At 33.2% G+C, this 21998-nt stretch overlaps 1 pseudogene; it reads left to right on the top strand.

Annotated features, from left to right (window-relative positions):
* Positions 1-19259: 19259 nt before the first annotated feature.
* Positions 19260-20638, top strand: LOC113195057 (small RNA 2'-O-methyltransferase pseudogene; annotated as a pseudogene).
* The last annotated feature ends 1360 nt before the right edge of the window (positions 20639-21998 follow it).

Genomic DNA, 21998 nt, shown 5'->3' on the forward strand with positions numbered 1-21998 from the left:
TATTTCAGCCTGAAAAAAAAAAAAAAAAAAAACATACTAACCAAAGACTTGGCTCTATTAAAGTTCATACCTTGTTCAGTGGAGTTAAAGTAAGCATCTATGGCCTGCACAGACAGATGAATTTATTATAAAACTTTGGAGTAAGACAAACTCTTTTTTATTTATGTGGCTATGTTCTGTAGGACCAAAAGTCGGTCAATGCATCTTGTCGAAAGAGCAGGATGATTCTGGTGTCTGAATGGATTCATCTAGATTGTTACATAAACAATATTTGATTTCCTCTCTCCTTTGTTAAACATAACTAAGATTTGATGTAACAGTTTGCCTTAACAATTGCAATCACTCACAAAGTACTTATTAAGTGCGAGAAAAATGTTATTTGTTCTGAGTTGTTACCAAGGGACATATGGTAAACATCTATACAGATATTACAAAATAAGAAATGTGAAGCTTAGAAAGATGAGATTTCAGATCTTTCTGAAAATAAAGACTTTTCTTAGAACTCAGGAAAAATATAATTACTATGCCCACATGTTGGGAGACAAACTTCCAGTAGCATTTGGTAAAAACATTTATTAAATACTATGTTGATCTCAATAATTTTGCACTTATATTGCAACTGCAAGAAGCCAACATTTGTTATATAAAGTAAATTCCTGCTACATGTCAGTTCTACAACTTCTTAATACAAAACACTCAAGATTTTTGCCTTGTCTCTTTTCTTTTTTTCAACTGTGTTTTGCACCACCACCCCACCCAGCCTTTTCTGGTGAATTAGAAAGTATGGTGAATTCTGAATCCCTGTATTTTGTAATATTAAAAAAAACTCATAAGATTACAAATTAATTTAAAACATTCATTTATGCATAAGTAGAATTAATATTTAGGAATCAATATGTTATTTTCTAAACTTAGATAAAATATTCTTGCTCTAATAATTGTTCAATATTTATAAAAAGTATACTTTGCTTTAAAATGCTAAGAGAAACTAATTTCTCAATTTAGAGGTAGGATGTCAACTTTATAGAAGACTGGAATTCTCAAGTTCAAGAATTATAAAACCACAGAAGAAATAATAAAGTTTAATTAGTAAACATTTCCTGCTTCTCACTATATACCACATCTTAGAATTTCATGTCACATAAGCCTGTAGTCATTAAATAACCCCTTTAGCCATGTAGAATTACTTGTTTATGATCTACAGCTTTTACTGCTCCATAATATTTCTCAAATTGTCTCTATTCAACTGCTACCCCAGGTCACATATCTCTAGGTCTTTCAATCATCTTCCTTTGACTTAAAAGACTGTCTCAAAGTCACTTCATATACAAAGATTTCCTGTCCTCAGAGCTGGAATTCTCCTTCCTCCTGGGGTTATTCTAGCTGATTTTAAATTATACAGCAATATCGTTTATAATCTTTTAAATTCTTTGGAGACAGTAACCAAGTCTCACTTATCTTTTGAATTTGGATAACACTGGAACAATATCTTACATATAGCTATGCTTAAGATATATCTTATATGATTAAGATATTGTCGAGGATGTGTATTTATAAAGTATGGTAGAATATTCCACCCTTTCTCTCATTTTCATGCCCTGTGGCAAAAATTAATCATGCAATATAAAAGAAGACACTTTTCAAATCAATAGTTATTAAACTCTATGAAAAAAAAGTTTGGATTTAAAAATCAGATTAATAATTACTTTGAATGTCTAGCATGCTTTTTATGATATATATTAATTGCAGAAAGAAAATAAATATATATGACTTTTAAACAAATCAAAAATAAATTCAGTCAATACTCATGTAATTGAGTCTCCTTAATGTACTAATAGTCAGTTCTTAAACAGCAATGGAAATGCTACAAATCGTAAGATGTTTTCTTCACTGGTATTATTTAAACTGATATATCCTGAACACTGAGACAATTATATATTTGGATGGGAAATAATGACAGGGTTGGAGAGAGAAAAAGAGAGAGAGAAGCAAGTGTTTCATAAGTTTGCATTCCTGTTGAGATTCAAAAATAATTAAAAATTTTTATTCAATTTGACTGGTAAAAATTATTTTAGGAGAAATTTGTTTTGAACTGTCTTAAAAATATTTCATGGAAAAGAGGGGACATAAGTGGCTCATTATGTCTGGGCTCATTTAGAGGAATCAATTTACATAACAAATGAATGTGAAGAGCTAAGTCTAGAAGATCAATATGGGCTGAAGAATCAGTGGAGTAGTTCTAAGTATTCAGGACCTATTATTGCACAGCATGTGATGATAGTTAATAAAAATCTATTGTAGGTTTCAAAGTTGCTAAAAGAATAGAGTTTAAATGTGCTCGCTACAAAAAAATGAGAATTATGTGGGGTGATGGATGTGTTAATTAGCTTGATATAATCATTTCACTACGTGTATATATACATCAAAACATCATGTTTTACCATATATTTATATATTTATTTTTCAGTTAACAAAAAGGAAATGAGACTGGAAAAAAATTATATATGGGATCAGATTTTGGAGAAATGAAATCCAGATAGATGTGTCCTTTCTAAAGTGATAAAAAAATTTTATTCATTTGAATTTTGGATGCTTCCTCAAAATTCAGAATTTTGATTTAAAAACAGAACACTTTAGAATCTAACACTGAGATTGTTTCACAGGAAGATCTGTGTGCAAAAGAATGAAGAACACACGATGACAGAAAGTTTTAGTTTTTCATTTGTGTTTAATGTTAGTATAATAGAATCCTAGCTATAGAAAAGCCTATGAAGTTAAAAGGGAAATATTCTGTAGTGCCTCCCTGTTTTCTATGATTTTCATAATTTCTAATATCCATCATATAATGTTGGTTGTCACAGACTGGCTGGGCACAAAATCATGAGCCACCACACCTTGTAGATTCAAACAGCAAGTCTTTATTCTCGAACTGTCATGGGCACTCTACACACAGGTTCTGGGCAAAATCCACATATTCCACCAGGCTCTGAATTCCAAATATTCTCCGAATCCCATGAGAACTCAACAGGGAACTCAAGGCGCCTGAGGCAGCAGGATACGCCCTATTCCCAGTAAGGTACACCTTAAACCTGGAACCGCCCTAAACCTAAGGAGCAGGATACTCCCTAATCCCAGCAGGATACACCCTAAACCTGGATCCGCCCTGGTCCTTGAGCAAGGTCACCTTACATGCAATGTCACTGCAAATAACCTAAGTCTAAGACAAGCCCATTTCCACAATGGAGAGTCCTTCCTCTAAGCAACATGGGGTAGGCTGACAAGAAAATTTCGATGCGTCATTCCTACTTGGCAATGGCCCTCAGTATCTCCCCCCTTCTGATTAATTAAACGACAAGCAATGTGGCTTAAGGACCGTGCCTGGTAGGTTGTCCAATTCAACATATGATTCTTACCCGTCTTGAGAAAAACTGACCTCTAGGCATCAGCTTCCTGTCTTAGGTTGATACCACTGCAATTGGATCATACCCGTCACTGACTACTGGTCCAGCATACAGCCATACTTGTGGATAGGCCTATTCACCAGTCGGGGGGGGTGAGGTTCTTGCCTCACCTCTGTTGGCCTCCAAATTTTAGACCATCACTAGCAGAAAGGAGAAGGATACAGAAATGCCAGGACACTAAGCCAATTGATGGCTCCTTTGGAAAAATTGCATCACCTGTGACACCATCAGCAAAGATACGCCAGCACTACCACAATTCACTGCACCAACAGATAGTTCACAATGCATACAAGTGATACATAGTCCAGGCAAGTTCTGCAAGCAGTTCAAAGCAAAGAAATCTATCAATATGTCCATTTCCTCCCAAAGTAAATTGACTCCTTGATTGAGCATTACTTGTTGACTTATTCATTGATGCATCAGTTTATACAGTTTACTGTGATAGCTATCATAGAAGCTGTAGTTTTGTTTTATCTTTGTCTTCACCAGCACTGGGATGAAGATAGGAATTCTGGCAATGATGCTAAAAAGAAATTATGTAACATTTCAACAGGTACTAAGAAAACAATTTTTTGAACAATTTACATTATCCTGAACAGAATTATTAAATATAATGAAAAGGAGAGGTGAAAGTAAACAGATCTGTTAACCACCTTTAAAAACAATCCTTAACAGCTGTTTACCTAATTTAAATTAAACTATTTAAATAACATGAATAAAAAAAATTTGGATCCATTTTTTCATGAGCGCTCCTCATATACGATCTATGGACATATGCACATATAGACATACAACACAAAACACAAGTGTGCACACAAACATACAACACATAAGACAATAGTAAAGGCCTTGTAGGTTTACACAGGTGAAATCTCCATTGCAATGTTTAAAAACTCCACAGTCAAAAAATAAAACTGATCAGAAAAAACATTAACCTAGGTCTTTATGAGCTCAAAAAATAAAATAGAACTTTATGATGTGGGAAAAGGCAATAATAAAATAGATATTGAAAAAAGCATCCTGGTTAATCACTGTCACAGATGTAAGAATAGCCAAGCTGGAGCTCTGGATATCAGCTGTTATGGATTTGAGTCAAATCATCTTCATTTTGGTCTGTAGAAATTGTTTTGGTTAGTCTCTCTGGAATCCAAATAGGCTGCTGTTCTCCCTGTGGAAACAAACAGAACCCCGACTCCAGACAATCACTGGGTCAGAACCTTTCCATTGTCCTGTTAGAATATCCTTCCAGAGTACCTTAGGCTTATGTACATTTTTTGCATACATATGTCTTTCCACAGCACTAAGTCCTGATGAATCCAAATTTAAAAGTTTAGAGTAAAAAGCCTTATTTTAAGTTTATCTTTGGGGGATATATACCCCTTCCCAATTCCCTATTTTTGCTTTAATAAGTACATTTTAATAGTTTGATGAGCTCTTTCAACTATGTTTTGTCCCTGTGGATTGTATGGGATTCCTGTTAAGTAAAACATTAACTGATTTTTCTTTAGGGATGATGTTTCAAAATATCCTATTATGCATCCTTTGGAAATTTAAAGATCCTTTTAAATTAAAGTCTTCCAAAAGCATTTTGCCTTAGTTTTTAGAATTACTTTAGTCCTTTTAATTTTTTGATGTGGTTTTAAACCAATTTCCTTCTAGTTAAATGTTTTCTAAATTGGCTCTTGTCTATAAATTTTAACACCCTCATCTGAGACTTCTAATTTCTGCACCACCAGAAATTAAAGTTGATGGTCTTTTTTAAAAAAATTACTAATAATCTCCTTGTTCTTCTATTTTATCCAATATTTGACTTTAAACTTCTCTCTTCTACCTGTTTCTATCTTGAATGTCTGTATCTAATAGTTGTCTTAGCTTTTTGCATTTTCTATCTGAAATAACTTTACTTGACATTTTCAACCATTTTCTATCTTATTTCTGTCTTCTAGTTTTTTTTTTTTTTTTTTTTTTTTTTTAATAATGCTTTTAAGATTAACTAGGCTTTGAATGATGCAATCTTTCCTCCGTCATGAAGGCATCTTAAGGTACCATTGTCAAAGGGTGAACTTTTAATTAAGTTCCAGTAAGAAAAGGTGGGAACAGGCACCTTTTCTGGGCCAAAGGATTAAAAATAATCTTTTAAACAGTCTACTACTCTAAGCCATCTTTTACCATCAATGGTACCTTCAAGGGGAAACCATGGACACAATTCTCCTATGTATGAAAAGAATAATTTTAAGTCCTTTTTCTTAACAAGCGCCCCCGCCCCCCCCACCCCCCCGTGTCTTGAGGGCCTCCTTGAGGCCTGACAAAAACAAATCATGTGACGAAACTGCTTGTCCCATGGTGGGTCACTCACCTTGCATCGTCCTCACTCTCCTCCTGGATCTGTCTCTCGGTCGTGTCTGCCGAGGCGATCTCGAGCTCCGCTTGGCCAAGTCTTCCCAGAGGACTGCATTCCTTCTCAGTCAAAGGCTCAAGCCCCACACTGGGCACCAAATGTCCTGACCGGCAGGACACATCAATGTGGGCATCGAACCTAGATGGGGAGGAATGAAGGGACAAGAGACACGAAAGGTGACAGCAAGGCAGGAGTCTGATCAAGCTGTAAATTTTTATTGTTCACACAGGGGTATGCTGGGGATGGGAAAGCTCTCTAATCAGCAATTGCTGGGGGTAGGTTGTGAAACTGCAGGCCCTAATCCCAGCAGGATCCACACCCTAAACCTGGATCAGCCCTGGTCCTTGAGCAAGGTCACCTTACATGCAATGTCACTGTGAATGACCTGAGTCTAAGACAAGCCCATTTCCACAATGGAGAATCCTTCCTCTAAGCAACATGGGGTAGGCTGACAAGAAAATTTCGATGTGTCATTCCTACTTGGCAATGGCTCTCAGCAGTTGGTTTAATTGATCAGGAGATGTTGATACAGAGAAACTCTCACCATTATTCTTTTAACAGGGCTGGGTTATATAGGTTTTGGGTATTTCTAATGAGTTTTGTTTTATTAAATTCAATTATTACTTGTATTAATACGAAGGCAAGGTAAATTAGAAACATAATCTGAAAAAAATGAATTTCAAATGTATATTAAAGTTTCAAAAATGTGCTTATACTCTAAAAAAAGTTGGTTTGTTGTGTATGGTAAGAAAATGATCTCATACATAAATGAAATACTTACATACCAACTGAAGTATTTTTCTAAACAAAAATTAGAGTGAAAAAATCTAAAAGTTTGATAATTAAGTATTGAATAAACTCATTGAAATATATTACAAGAAATCATTGAAAATTATATAACAGTAAGATAAAAAGTAAAACTCTTATACATCCATACAAAAATCCCACTAATATTAATAGTAATAACTCTTGCAGCTAGATTACCCACCCATCATATTAGACTCACAGGTTCATTCCCTGCACCCTTAGTTTGTTCTCCTCTTCATTTTGTAAAGCCCTAACATCTTGGTAGTTGAACAGGGGCCTTATTTTTATCTCTGCATTTCTTCAGACTCCTTCTCATCCAGTAGTCCCATTTAAGATATCATCTGGATGTTGGAGAAGAGGAAAGGAACACTGCAAGTCTTTCATCACATGTGAGAATGAGGACACAGGGTTTTGGCATTATACAATGCACTTTTTAGCTTCACTTCCTGGGCAGTGGTTCACCTCTTAGGGTTCCTGAGTTTAAGTGATTACCCTGGCCACATTGTAACGTTAGTGTTTAGCTTGCATTTGACTAGTCCAGAGGTGGGAGCATGTGTCCTCTTCTCAGTGGTCTACATTGGAAGCACAGCCTAAGATATTTTCCTTTGACATTTTCCTTTTCAACAAGTCCAGACTAAAGGGGTAAAAATCATTCCCTTCCTTATTATCTTTCATTGCCTAAAAATTCTACCAACAAGTACCAAAGACAGCTTTTTGATTCATAAATAGGAAATAAAGGCTTTGAAAAAAAAATCTTTTCTCTTTTCAAAAACTTGCTTTTTATTAACTTCGTGTCATGTCCTATTTTGGATGTCAAAACTTAATATGAACTCTTTTTTTTTTTTTTATTTTTACATCCTTAATAAATCAGTCTCCTTTAGGCAGGAGAGAGTCTAATTTTAATTAGATAATGTTTCTTCTCTTTGAAAAAGCAAAAAGTAAAACTATTTTTTAATGTTAAAGCTATTACACCAAGGCCTGAAAAATGATCATAAATCACATATGTCCTAATCACTTTCCTTGCATCATAAATTGAATCCTCAAAGATTCCTTTGATAAAGGTATTATTAGAATCCTCATTTTTAGTAGTTTTAGAGGCATTAAAATGATTCTTCGACCTGGGAGAAAGAACTATTAAGTGGCAAAATAGCCTTATCTGGCGTTCAAGATGGAAATCATCACAACTGAGAATAATTCCTTCTGAAACAGAAAATAAAATGTTCCAAAATATTTATCTGAAAAACAGAGGTTTGGATAGCTTACATTTTCTCTTATCCTTCTATGTGTTTCCTAGTATTCAAAAAGAAAAAAAAATTAAGACATTTAAAAAAAAGTTTTTGTTTTTAAAACTTTTAATTTTGTTACTGTATTTAATTTTTTATTTTTTAGTGTAAACCTTTGTTCATGTTTACAATTTTTTTAAATATTCATTTATAAGTAAAGAACTTCTAGCTCAACATTATCACTATTGCTAAGATTTGGTATTTGTCAGATCAGTTTGGAAAGGGACTATTATAGCTTCCGCTCTCATCACAGAGCCATGAACTAAGAGTCTCCATGTCCATCACTCTCACAGGATTGAGATTCTCTTCTGTACCTAAAATAATTTTTGAAAATGATTCAGTATCATTGACACAAATATATTTCCTTGAAGCTGAAAATTCACCAGGTATAAAATAAGGTTATACATTAAGGATATTGACACTCTTTCTGAATTTGAGGAGATCTGTTCATTTTTTTCTTAATGTCTTTTAATTTATACTTTTAACTGGTATTAACATTTCATGTATTTTATAATCAAAATAAGACCTTTAGAAAATCTCTAGGGGCTGGGGATGTGGCTCAAGCGGTAGCGAGCTCCTCTGGCATGCGTGCGGCCTGGGTTCGATCCTCAGCACCACATTCAAACAGGGATGTTGTGTCCACCAAAAACTAAAAAATAAATATTAAAATTCTCTCTCTCTCTCTTGCTCTCTCTCTCTCTCTCAAAAAAAAAAAAAAAAAGAAAAAAGAAAAACAAAAGAAAATCTCTAAATTCTACTCTTGTAGGACTTTACAAAAACAGTCTTTTACCCTCTACCTTATTTACTAGAAAAAAAGAATAACTATTAACCACTTATTATCTCTTTGAAATAATTTCATGCAGACTTTCATTACATAAAAGAAAATAAATAGGATACGCAAAAATATAAGAATCTATTACAGTGGAAAGAAGCAGCAGTGTTTTGTATAACTAATATATTTCTTAATTATTTTAAATGATACCAACATAATTTTCATATTTAAATTACTTTATGCATGAAACTTACAGTAGCTATTTAAGCATAAATAATTGTTATTTTTAATTCTCTGGTAGATATTCCAGTCAATTGAAGTGATGGTAGTGTCACTACAGTATTTATTTTCCAAATTCCTTTACACATTTTCAGTCTTAATTCATGTGAATTATGGCCTAAGTAAACTGCCTAATTCATGCTAATTCTAAACCTAATTTAAATTTTTAATACATTTGCTAATTTTTATATGATTAAGAATCTTCAATTTAGACACCTGATTTCTTTTATTTAAAAAAAAAACTTTACGTAATTATTGAATTCTTATCACTTCTCATCAATATTGTTACTTCAAAAATATTATTGAATGGAATGTAAAGAATAACATCTTTTCAATAAGTGATTTTTATTGAACACGTACAAAAAGCAAATAAATATTCTTCTGGGTATTCTGCTTGTATTTACTAATTTAATCTACTTGCAAATTTTATGTTGCATATGCATTTGCATTCTCATTTTTCGATGCTAAAATAAAAACATGTTCGGTAACCAATTATTTCTTAGCAGTAAAATAAAAAGTGAGAAAGCTGAACTTCAAGTGTGTTTAGAGAGTTGGAGGTTAGAAGATTGTGTCTTTTTGTGAGTTTTGTTTTGTTTTGTTTTCAACACTTTATAGTCATTTAAATACTCACCTTCCCATCCACTTCAATGTTCTTCCCTTTTCCACCCTAGAGCTACATCTTCGATGTTTTACACAGCAGTCCTGTTTTAAATCTTCCAGATAGCAACTGATGCCCCAAACAAGAATGTTTTCCACATCTATTGAATTTGAATGTTGCAAGCCTTTTTCACTTTTTCATTCTTTTTCTTTTTGTGTCCTGGGTGTCCGGAAATTTGTCTTTCTCTTTTCCTGTATGATGGACAGGTAGAACCAACTTTGTGAAAGCTATCCAGGTAAGCAGGCATGAAACTAATAACAAGAAAATGTCATGACTAGATTTACATCAAAATTGATAGGAAACACTGACAAGAATACTTTAGAAGCAGTCATTTGTGTCTGATGGTGGTAAAAATGATGAGATGGGAACAATTCGGTAATCAAAATGCTGATTTTTCTTGACTGGACAGACTAAAACAGTGCAGTGATGACTCTCATCTTAGTTTTTCTTTTTATTCAGATCCATAAAGTGAGCTGCTTCATTTAGATACAAATGTCTTTCTCAATCAGGGACAGAAAGAGGTGCAATATTTAAATATCAAGTCAAGCATAATGGTATTCCTGATTTGAAATCGGAATACAATTTAACAAATGATAATAAACCTTAATAACTCATGTATTTCTTGATAGTGAGATTTAAATTTTCATTATCAAAATTGGCCTAAAGTTCCATTTTTATCTTAGAGACTCATTTAGTTTTGCTTAGCATTAGAAGGTATCTTTCAGTTACCATACTTAAAGAGCTATTGTCCATTGTTCTTCACACTCATTATTTATGAAACAAGGCTTTCATGAGTGCATATCATGTATATTTTTCTGGAAGTTGATTAATAGTGGTAAAGAATTTGGAGTCATGTGTAACAGAGTAAGTTCAGAGTGAATATTAGATATTATCTTCATTACTATTATTGTATTGCATGCATTTTCAAACAATATGGCCATACAAAAGATTATCTGTGCACTGGGACCTCTGAAATCTCAGCAGGAAAGTGGAATAGAATAAAGGATAGGATACCAAGAGGACACCTTTCTATTCCAATGGTAATAGCTTTTGACGTATTAACCTTAATTGTGAAGAGTTGGGGACAGAGGAAATGTTACTGTGGTTTTTAGCCACCTCATATTTTTGTCATTTAATAGTAAATTAATGGAAACAAAATATCCCTTGAAAGGCATGCAGTTCCATTTATCCTTCAATCAAGATGATATCTAAATTACCCCAGATGAATAAAAACATACACAGTTGAAAAACAAAACAACACACAACAAGCAAAAGCAAAATAAAACAGAGATCTAAAAAAATATTGTAACATGCTAAAAATTCTTCCCTGTTCACAGCCTACAGTCCATATGCTTAAGTCTATTGTATCTTGATCTAAGAAGAGATGCAGAACAGATGGTATGTTGGTGGTAGGCTTAGTTAAGCCCATCTTCTGTTAGGAAAGATTTCTGCTGTCCACATTTCTGATTTATTCTACTCGCTTTAATATGCATCTTATATAGCAAGTGTGACAATAAAAGCAATGAAATATTTGTGGTACTCTAAATCTTGATGACCATTGGTGGACTTAGTTACTACATGAAATCTAAAGAGCTGTTCCCATGATTGCTAAGTCCAGTTTTTCTGTAGTCTTTGCTCAAATAATGTGCACACTCCTTGGGTGTTGGAAATAGATATTGTTGCATGCTCTAGAGGGCTATAGCCAATATGATTTTGTGTTGTTCTTGTTGTTTTAGTTTGTGTGTTTTTTAATAATCACTGAACTTTGTTTAAGGTTGATTTGACTTACATTAGCTACCTGGGCAATCTGCTTTTAGCAAACATAACAGACATATTGAACAAAACATTGAGTTTCTGTAGGATCAAAGTGTGAAAATTTTGTAAAGATAGTCTATAGAAGTGTAACATCTCAAAATTCATTAAAATTTTTTTGAAAAAATGGGATAGTCCCATTTGTAGGCTGTTGTTATGGTTGCAACCCATTAGGAAGAGGACTTAGCTAATTATTGAACGGTAGGGATTTTTTTTTTCTATTATGGTATTCTGAACTGAGCAGTGTGCTGAAAATATAATTTAGAAATAACCTCAAATATATTTATTATTTCTCTACATGTGTACAAATTTATGATTTCTAAGTTTTCAAAATATAGAATAATATTACATTAAAATTGCTCTTAAAAGTAATGCAAATCAAAACTACACTGAGATTTCATCTCACTCCAGTTAGAATGACAGTCAATAAGAATACAGATAACAATAAATGCTGGAGAGGATGTGAGGTAAGAGATTCACTCACACATTGTTGGTGGGATGACAGCAAATGTTTTCTCCCATGTGTAGAAGCTAGAGAGAAATCAGAACATTTCTCATAAAGTGGGGTGGGGGGGGCAATCCCACCAAAGTAGATCAATGAGTAAAGGAAGGGTATTGAAGGGGAAGTAGAAGGGAAAGGGAAAAGGAGGAAATATGGAATGAAACTGACCAAATTATGCTCTGTACATATATGAATATACCACAGTGAATTTGATCCTCATATATATATAAAGAGAGAGACAGAGAAAGAGAGAGCTTTGATTAAAAATAAATAAATAGAAGAAGACTAGTAGAGTTGAATAAGGGTAACAGTGAGAAGGAGGAGGGGAGGAAAAATAGAAGAATTGAATACTGAAATGGAGCATGATTGTATAATGAGTATGAGCATGAACCCCACTATTATGTGTAACTCTAATGCACTAATAAATCCACTTTCAAAATAGAAAAAAAAAGCAAATAAAAAAGCAAAGGGAGTTTTTACATAAAAGTTCTGGCATATCATTAATATAACTAAAATATATTAGTTATTCCATTATCTATTTTTCTTTCTAACATTTGTTTTGCTTCCTTTCCTATTTTTACAAATAAAATATTCCATTTGAAGGCAAAAAAACAGCATTTTACTTTGTCTACAGAATGTGTTGTATGAAAGTTTCTAGTAATTTTTATTCTAGTGTTTATATAAAGTTTTCACAATATAACTTTAAATATTGTAAATTATTAGAATATGATGAAAAATAAGAATAATTATAGAAATTTACTAATTTCATTTCAACTTGCTTATTCTTTTTGTAATTTATGCAAGGTTTGGCAAAACATTTTAAAATGGTAGATAGTAAATATTTTAATTTGGGGAAACCATTTATAACTCTACCATAATTACTTACTTTTGCCATTATAGCATGTAAGTAGTTATAGAAAATATTGTATGGCTGTATTTAAGTTAAACTTTATTTAAGAAAAAAAGCAGGTTAAAACATTAAGAATCTATTACACAACTTTTAGAATAGCAAAAATTTAAAAATACAGATAATACTGAATGTGGTTAAAGAAAAGAAACAGAAACTAAATTCATTCATTTCAAATGGTATAACCAATTTGAAAGACAGTTTGTCAGCAAAGGTAGTCTTACCATATGGTCCAGTAATATGCTCTTAGGTATTTACCCAACTTATTTGAAAACTTATCACCATCTGCATGTGAATGCTTATAGCAGTTTTATTCATAATTGTCAAAAACTGTAAGCAACCACAGTTTTACCCATAAGTGAATGGATGAACAATCTGGGATATATCCATATAATGTTATACTATTTGACATTAAGGAAAATTAGCTCTAAAATCATGACAAAAAATGTGGATCAATTGTATATTCAAAACCTTAAGTTAAATAACTACATATGTTATGATTCCAATTATGTTACATTCTGAAGAGGGTAAATCTACTGTGACAGCAACAAAACAAAACAAAAAAGCCTAAGGAAATTGAATAGATAAGGGATTGGTGATTTAAGGGGGACACATTGAAACTATTCTGTTGATAATATAATGGTGGCTATATGGCTCTATGGATTTTCCAAAACTGGTAGCACTTATCGAACAAGAAGTAAATCTTAATTTATGCAATTAAATTATTTAGGGGGTTGGAAGATCTTAAAATAGAGTGAAGAGTGTGGTTAAATATTTTAACTATATTATAATTTTATAAAACAACTCCTTTAAAAAAAAGTAAGGGAAAATTTGCTGAGCTAAGTACTTGTAAAATTAGTAATGTGTCTACAAATAAAGGCAGAAAAAAACTGTAGCAGTGCCTGCAGTGGATACATTTCTTCCCCACAAGGTTCTGTTAATAATGCTGTTGTCCTTGTGCAAGTATACTGGAATAGAACTTGAAGTAATTGGAGACTTGATGATGGGAGCTACATTTTCAGTGATGGAAATGGGAGATAACATATAATCAAAGGAAAACATTTTTGTTTATATATATATATATATATATATATATATATATATATATATATATATATATATATATTTCCTTGCTTGTCAGCTATTAGGACTAGAGGTATTAATGTCCCAATTGCAATGAACCTTGGTTTCTAACATTATTCTTCAATTTTAAAAACCAGGACATTTTGGAGAAATGATTGATTAAGAATAGTGAAGAAAGCATATAATTTGGGTCTGGAACATCACATCAATTCAGAAAGCAAGGGTATGCTCACAAACAAAACGCCGACAAAAAGGTAGGTTTATGCCACAGGCACATAGGAACCAAAAGAAATTGCTTCCAATGGGTGAAGCTGAACAATTTATCAACAATATAAATTAAGTAGCAGTGGCTTATAATACAAAATGTGAAATAAACACCCATGAGTGATACCACTCTACCCTTATTAGAATAGCCAAGTTTAGAACTCTGACAATACCAAACACTGGTGAAGATGTGGAGAAATGGGATGTCTCTTTCATTGTTGGTGGGAATGCAAAATAAGGAAGCATTTTTAAAGAAATTTTGCTAATTTCTTACAAAACTAAACATACTCTCAACATGTTTACCAAAAGGTGTTCAAAATTATGTCCACATATATACAAATTGCATATAGATATTTATAAAATTTTATTTACTGTTGTCAAAACTTGGAAGTGGCTAGATGCCAGTGTGTTAATGGATAAACTGTGGTGTGTCAAGATAGTGAAATATTATTCAGTGCTGAAAAATGGAATGAACTATGGAGCAATGAAAATAACTGGAAGAAACAATGTATATTACTAAGTAAAAGAAACTGATCTGAAAATTCTGCACACTGTATGATTTTAATTATATGGCATTGTGGAAAAGACAAACCTCTGGAGACAATAAAAACATAAATGCTCACTAGAATTGTACATGTGATACCACAATGATGGATACCAGCCATTGTAGATTTGTTCAGACTCATAGAAGGTTGGACATCAAGAATGAACCTTAATGTAAACGATGGACTTTAGGTGATAATAATGTGTCAATTATGGGTTCATCAGTTGCATAAAATATACCACACATATTGATAGTGGGGAAGACCATCTATATGTGGGTCAAAGCAGTATATGTGATATCTCTGCACCTCCTCAATTATGCTATGAAACTAAAACTGCTCTAAAAGAACAAAATCTTGAAGCAAGTGAGATGGTTGCATTGTAGCATTCTCCTGTTCTGGTTTGTTGATTTTTCTACCTTATCCAATTCAAATATAGTATTTTCATCAACAATACAACATAATTGGCGTTTTGCTCCCACTGAATTGCATTAGGAAAGAGTAGATGCCAGCTTCTCCCAGTGGTAGTGATGATGTTAACTTTGATCTCTTGCTTAAGATGATGCCTGCCAGGTTCCTTCACTGTGGAGTTAACATTTCTTCTTTGTAATTTATAAGTAATATGTTCTTAAATATTTTCAAGTGTTATAAATATCCCAGTGCTCTTTAAACTTTTATCTAGTGATTTTAACATGTATCTATTTTTCTAGTTACATAATTTTTCCTACATTTACTTCTAGTCTGAGAAGAGATCTCCTACTCATTTTATTTATTCATGCAGTGTACTAAATAAATTTGAACAAATAATGTGTTTCACAGACATACAACATCCTGTACATGAGATTAAACTAGTTTTTCAAGAAGAAAGGAACAGAAAGTATTAAAGAAAGACATGAAAAGAAATGACTCCTAACGCAAAGCAAGTATGTGGACAGAGGAGCCCTTTTGAAAGCGGCAAAATGCAACTGGCATAGTAAGTAGTCAGGAAGCACAATTTTTCAAGGAGTATTCGGCTGTTTGAAAGTTTTAAAGAATGATCATATCATAAAATTAGTGATTCTGTTTATGTAATAGAGCTGCTCTGCATTTGCCCAAGTCAATAGATAGATTTATGGACATGAAAACATATTTAGGAGAATCATCAGCAGAATGAGTAATAAATGATTAATTAGCCTTAGACTGATTCTCCAAGAGCTAGAGTGGTGAAATAGAGGAAATGGTTGTACTAAGGGTACAATGGGTAGAACTAAGTGCTTTATTTTTTAAGATAAGAAAAAAGGTAAGTCTATAATCAGCTCCTAGGTGTCAGTAGAAGCGATGTATTGCTGAAAATTTTGAAGTAGGAGAGAAACACAGAAGCAAAGCACTATAAATGTATGTATAAACAATGGCTTCACACAATCTTGGGTCTCTAATTACATCACAAAGGAGGATGAGACTTGTAAAGATTGCACTAAAATATCCAATGAAAAAAACTATATATTTAAATAGTATACTATGTTCTATGTAGTGTTTTGTTTATATCATCATTTTTAAACACCATGCATACCTACTGGGGAAGACTATACTCTTATTTTGACCTAGGAGGAAGCTTCGTTTCTGAAAGTACAAACCATAAACTGTAGATTCAGAAGACTTAGGATTTTAGTCCACTTTGGGGGTAAATGATTGTGTGTACATTTATTTGCATGGCGGAATCATGGAAAATTGAATCTTCTTATTTTTCTTTAACAAATGAAATTAATCCTATATTTATAAAATAATGGAAATCACATTATAGAATTATATGATACATTCCATGCTTGCTTAATTATATCAAAATGTTATCTATTGTCATGTATAACTAAAATGAACCAACAACAACAACAACAAAATAGTGGATTGGAAGACATTCAAAATGACTAGAGGAGCTGGGCACACCAGCCTCTTTCTTTTGCTCCTTATGCTGAGTGTTTACCTCTGACCTGCCAGCTAACACTACTGTCAGTCATCCTTGCCCAGCTCTCCGGCAGATTGTACACTCTGCACACAGTGCGGTTTTCCTTCTTTTTATCTGTACTGTCTAGCACAGTGCTTTTTTATACAAGGTGTATTTGTTGAATATATGATAGAAGCAAGAAATAAAGCAAAAAAGTAATTTGAAGCAATGGCTCAGTGATTAAATCTAAGAGTCACATATATCCTGGTTGTCTTGATTTAAAAAGAAGCATTGATTTTAAACTTTGAAAATGAGATGTAGGTCCTGAGAATGTATTTTCATCAGAATATAAGTACAGGGTTCTGAACTGTGTCCCTGCCTATTTTAGAGGATTTTAGTAGATTAACAAGGCTGATGAAGGTAGCTCAGTTTTGCTAGGATTCAATACTTATTGAATATGGGAAAACACAATTTCCAAAATGATTCCAAATTAGAATCTATTACGGCAACTATTATAATTTTGGAGGAAGAGAATTGCATTTGCCTTCTAATCATTATTTTCAATAAAACAGTCTAGAGTTAAAATATGACAAAGAATCTGTTTGCCCTTTCCCAAGGCACGGCTGAGAAGAGAGGGATCATAATGAATCCACAAAAAGAACCTTAACATTATGTTTCATCTTCTTATACAGAGAAAGGTAGAGACTTCAGTTTACTTCTCAGTTGTCTTGATTTAAAAGGAAGCATGCAGTTTAAACTGTAAATTATGCCCTGAAAATATATTTTAATCAAGATATAAGTGAAGTGTTCAGAACTGTGTCTCTTCAATGACTTTCAGTGAAAAAAAAATGTAGAAATTTACCACAAGAATTAGCATTCTGATTTATACTAGTAAAGAAAAAAGGTAGACATTATAAGCAAAAATAGATTTAATCTCACTGAGTGTCTTTTCTTAACACTGGTGTGTATCCTTGTAAAATGATAATGTGCTCTGGAAGGAGAGTTATCTAATGCATCCAAATTTACACTTGTAGTTAAGAATGTTTTTAGAAAGTGATGATCAATTAAGTAGCTATGTTGTTTATGTTAAATATATGCAAAATCTATTATATGGTGAGAAAATAGAAATGGCATTGCTAAATGAAATGTTTAGGTATTTTTAAATTTTTTTATTTTTTTTTAATTTTTAATTTTTTTTTAATTTAAATACTATAAAATAGTCAAGGTTCTTCTCACAAATACTTAATTTGATATGCCCTGGTAAAGATTTAAAGATCAATGTGTAAATAAAACTCTTAAAGAACAAAAGGGGATACATATTCAACTACAAATGAAAGCAATAAACTTTTTCAATTCCAAAATAAAAACTGAATGACCACTTGGCAATCCAAATGTTTCCAGAGTTATTTTTAAATGAGTGTATTAAAAATTATGATACTAAAATTCAAATACAATTGTAATTGAATTGTTACTAAATTTCCTATTTTAATTTATTATCACAAAAAAATAACCAAGATAACTTCGTGTGTGTGTGTGTGTGTGTGTGTGTGTGTGTGTGTGTTTTGCTGGAGACTGAACCCAACGCCTTACACATACTGAGTAAGCACTCTCCCACTGATCTGTGTCCCTAGGCTCTCAGGATTCTAAAGATGTTACTCTGTAATGCCTCTGTCCTGGTTATTGACTCAAATACTAATCTAGGTACTGTGGAAAATTTGTTCAGGAATTTAATTAGTATAAGAATTTCACTACAGGTGCAATTAAAGTCACTAACTGATTTTAAAACAAGATTAATCTGGATAATATAGGGAGGCTATTGCAATTGCATGAGCCTGTAAAGATAAGAAATGAAGGTAATAGAACTTGAAAGACATGGCCAAAGAAGCAGTGAGAAGAAACTGATAGACATAAGTGGGAAGATCAATTAGATTGAAAGTATTAGAAGTAATGGAATTGGGGGGACTTTAGTTCTATAATTGTAAGAAAGTGAATTCTTCAACAGCCGGAATGATTCTCTTAATTGATGCCATGTCAGAAATGCTTCCTGACACATAGATTTCAACTTTGTAATACTCAAGTGAGCCTGCCAGGACTTTTGATCTGCAAAAACAGGGAAATAACAAATGTGTGTAGTTCTAATTTGCTAAATTGTTGGTGAGTTTTTAATGGCAACACTAGAAAATTAAAACAGTTACTATTTTATTCACACAGATGAGTTAATAGTAACAGTAATTTCTCAGGACAAATGCATGAAGTATTATATGACCTTTACCAGATTCACTCCTGTGTCAGGGAGTACATTTCCTAACTGGTTGTGTAATGTCTTTTTGAGAATATACAAGGGATGTTCTCATATGCCGTGAATTTTGACATCATTCTTTATGGGAAACATTGATGAATTAAAAATTTATCAAAGATTTGCATTGTGCTCAGAGAATAGTGACCTGAACATATTTGAAATTTTAAATACAACAATTTATATACTTGTCATCAATTAATGGATTCATTTATCAAGAATTTTAGGCTCCATCCTCTGCTCTTTGCTCTTCTGCTTGGTGTCTTTCCTTCTCAAAGTTGAATCGCTGCTGATTCTCAGATACAGAGCTTGAATGATATATCTGCATTTGTTCTCAACAAAACCTGGAAACAAGATGGAAGAAGAGAATGAACAGTGCAATAGTGTGATTGATGGTAATTTTGAAGAAGTTTGTCCTGAGAAAGTAATTAAGTTTAAACCTCCACTATACAAACAACGATACCAGTTTGTTAGAGATTTTGTGGATCAACATAAACCCAAGAAGGTTGCAGACCTGGGATGTGGTGACACAGAGCTCCTAAGGCTGCTGAAAATCTACCCATGTATTCAACGGCTTGTTGGAGTAGATATCGATAAGGAAAAATTGCAGTCAAATGGGCATCAGTTGTCTCCCTATTTGGGGGAGTTTGTAAAGCCCCGAGATCTGGATTTGACTGTTATCTTGTATCATGGCTCTGTTGTGGAGAGAGATTCTCGTTTGCTTGGATTTGACTTGATAACATGCATTGAATTAATAGAACATTTGGATTCAGATGATCTGGCTAGATTTCCCGAAGTAGTATTTGGGTACCTGTCTCCAGCCATGATTGTCATCAGCACACCAAACGCTGAATTCAACCCGCTATTTCCCACAGTGACCCTAAGAGATGCTGATCATAAATTTGAGTGGAACAGAATGGAGTTTCAGACCTGGTTTATAAGACCTCCTACCCGAGTTTACAGCAGGAGAAGATGCTCAAATTTGTATTGGTTGGGGAAGTGTTGATACTAGTGGAACGGCTGAGATTGAGACAGCAGCGAATGCTGCGAGAACAGAAGGACTTGTGCAGTGACCCAGACAACACTGACTCTTCTGGTCCGCCCGAAGTAGTGTTGGGAGCAGTCTTCACAGAGGCTGAAGAAGCCAGGATAGAGAATTCTCCAAAACCCTTCTGTGAAGGAGATAAGTTTTTTGTACCCCTGCAAAGACTCCTTGCTTATCCCAAAGTGCACCGCTTACGTGTGACTGAGGAGAGGATGAGATCACTCATCGCAGACTCGGTGCAGCTGAGCAGTGATGGTTCTGCAGTCATGGACGACCTGTATAAATCTTGGGATTATCAGTTTGAAGATTATTGAGCCATCTGCATTTCCTGAAGTTCAAGGACTCCGTGATAGTTGGGCTTACTTAGAATTTAAACTTTGTATTGTCATAATTCAAGTAACATTTTAAAAGTTTTAACACAAGACACTCCTAAACTGGTGGACAGATGCGCCTGACTGCACTTTACCTGAGAAAGGTTTTAGGGTTTAACTAAATGCAGTGTGTTTTCCTTTATAAGTTGGAATTTTTCTTTGTGTTCTCAAGAATGAAGAAATGGGATATGGTGATGTACTAATTTTGAACTCACCCTTTTTTTGGTGTTAGAGCCATGTGTTGAAGTAGCATTAAAATTTTTTTAAAGTGATCAAATACACTGTTCAAAACCTAAAAAAAAAGAATTTTAGAGTATGGTATAAAATAGGGAGTGGCAACCACAGAATACTATCTTAGTTCATTTGGGTTTCAATAACAAAGTACTATAATCTGGGATTTTTATGAGCAACAGCTATTTCTCATAGTTCTGCAGATTGGGTAAAATGAAGGTGCCCACAAATTTGGTGTGTGGGGTAACTCATTAGCTCATAGAAAGTGCCTTCTCACCATGTCTTCAATTGGGGGAAAGGGCAAGAGTCTCTTGGGATCTCTTTAATAAGGGTAATGGTCCCATTCATGAGGGGAAGCACTCACAACCTTATCACTTTTTTATCACTCCCCTCTTAGTATCAGTACATAAGAATTCTGATTGCAGGGTAAAAACTTAGTGAGACATCTATATTCAGACTGTAGCAAACAGGTCAAAAATAAAAAACGTTTTCCTTAGTGTCTTTAACTGTATATCACCCTCAAAAATATGCTAAAAACAAAATTGTGAATAAAGAATTTCTCACCAAATGCCTGTTTGTTTGTTTTAAATCCCATAATCTGTCCCTTAGCAGACCTGCTTTAAACTCATAGATTTCTTATTTCCCATTAGGTGATATTAAACAAGATGTAGAACCTTTCCAGGATATGCTTTCCTCGTTAGTAAAATGCAGAATAATAGAGTCTCCTTCCCTGTGTTAGAAGGGTGAATTAAGGTCAAGGATATAAAGTGCTTAGAAGCAGCCTAAACATCCCACACATATTGTTGAAGGAATAAATGGTTAACATCATCATCAGATTATCTATTTTATAAAAATCACTGACCTATGACTGTCCTGTTTTCTATTGTCCTTTTACTATTGTCATTTACTTAATTCTTTTAATTTACACAGATGTAAATACAGCAGAGGTAGAAGTTTACATTGATTTCCTTTCACCTATTATATTGCTTTATATCTCTTATAAATTATTGATGAAATAGTATACCCTCAAGTTTCCAACCATTGTAATGATAGGATAATTTTAACTATTTGCAGTTAAAAAAAAAGTCTGTGATAAAAATTTCTAAACATGTATAATTTTCTAATATATAGTGTTTCTAACTTTTAAAATTATAACCTTAAGGTAAATTGCTAAGAGTACAATTGATGTCTCTTAAAATATAATACTTGATTGCTTTCCCATCAGTGAGATGAATAATACTGCTAAAATCTTCTCTCAACTATGTGTGCTGTAATTTGCATTTTTTTCCCTTAAGGATTAGCTCTGTTACTTTAAATGAATTTGGTAAGTCTGTGACTCTTACATAAGTCTCATGATTATAACATACAT

This window comes from Urocitellus parryii, chromosome 2 (genome assembly GCF_045843805.1).
Source record: "Urocitellus parryii isolate mUroPar1 chromosome 2, mUroPar1.hap1, whole genome shotgun sequence".
NCBI classification, from domain to species: Eukaryota; Metazoa; Chordata; class Mammalia; order Rodentia; family Sciuridae; genus Urocitellus; species Urocitellus parryii.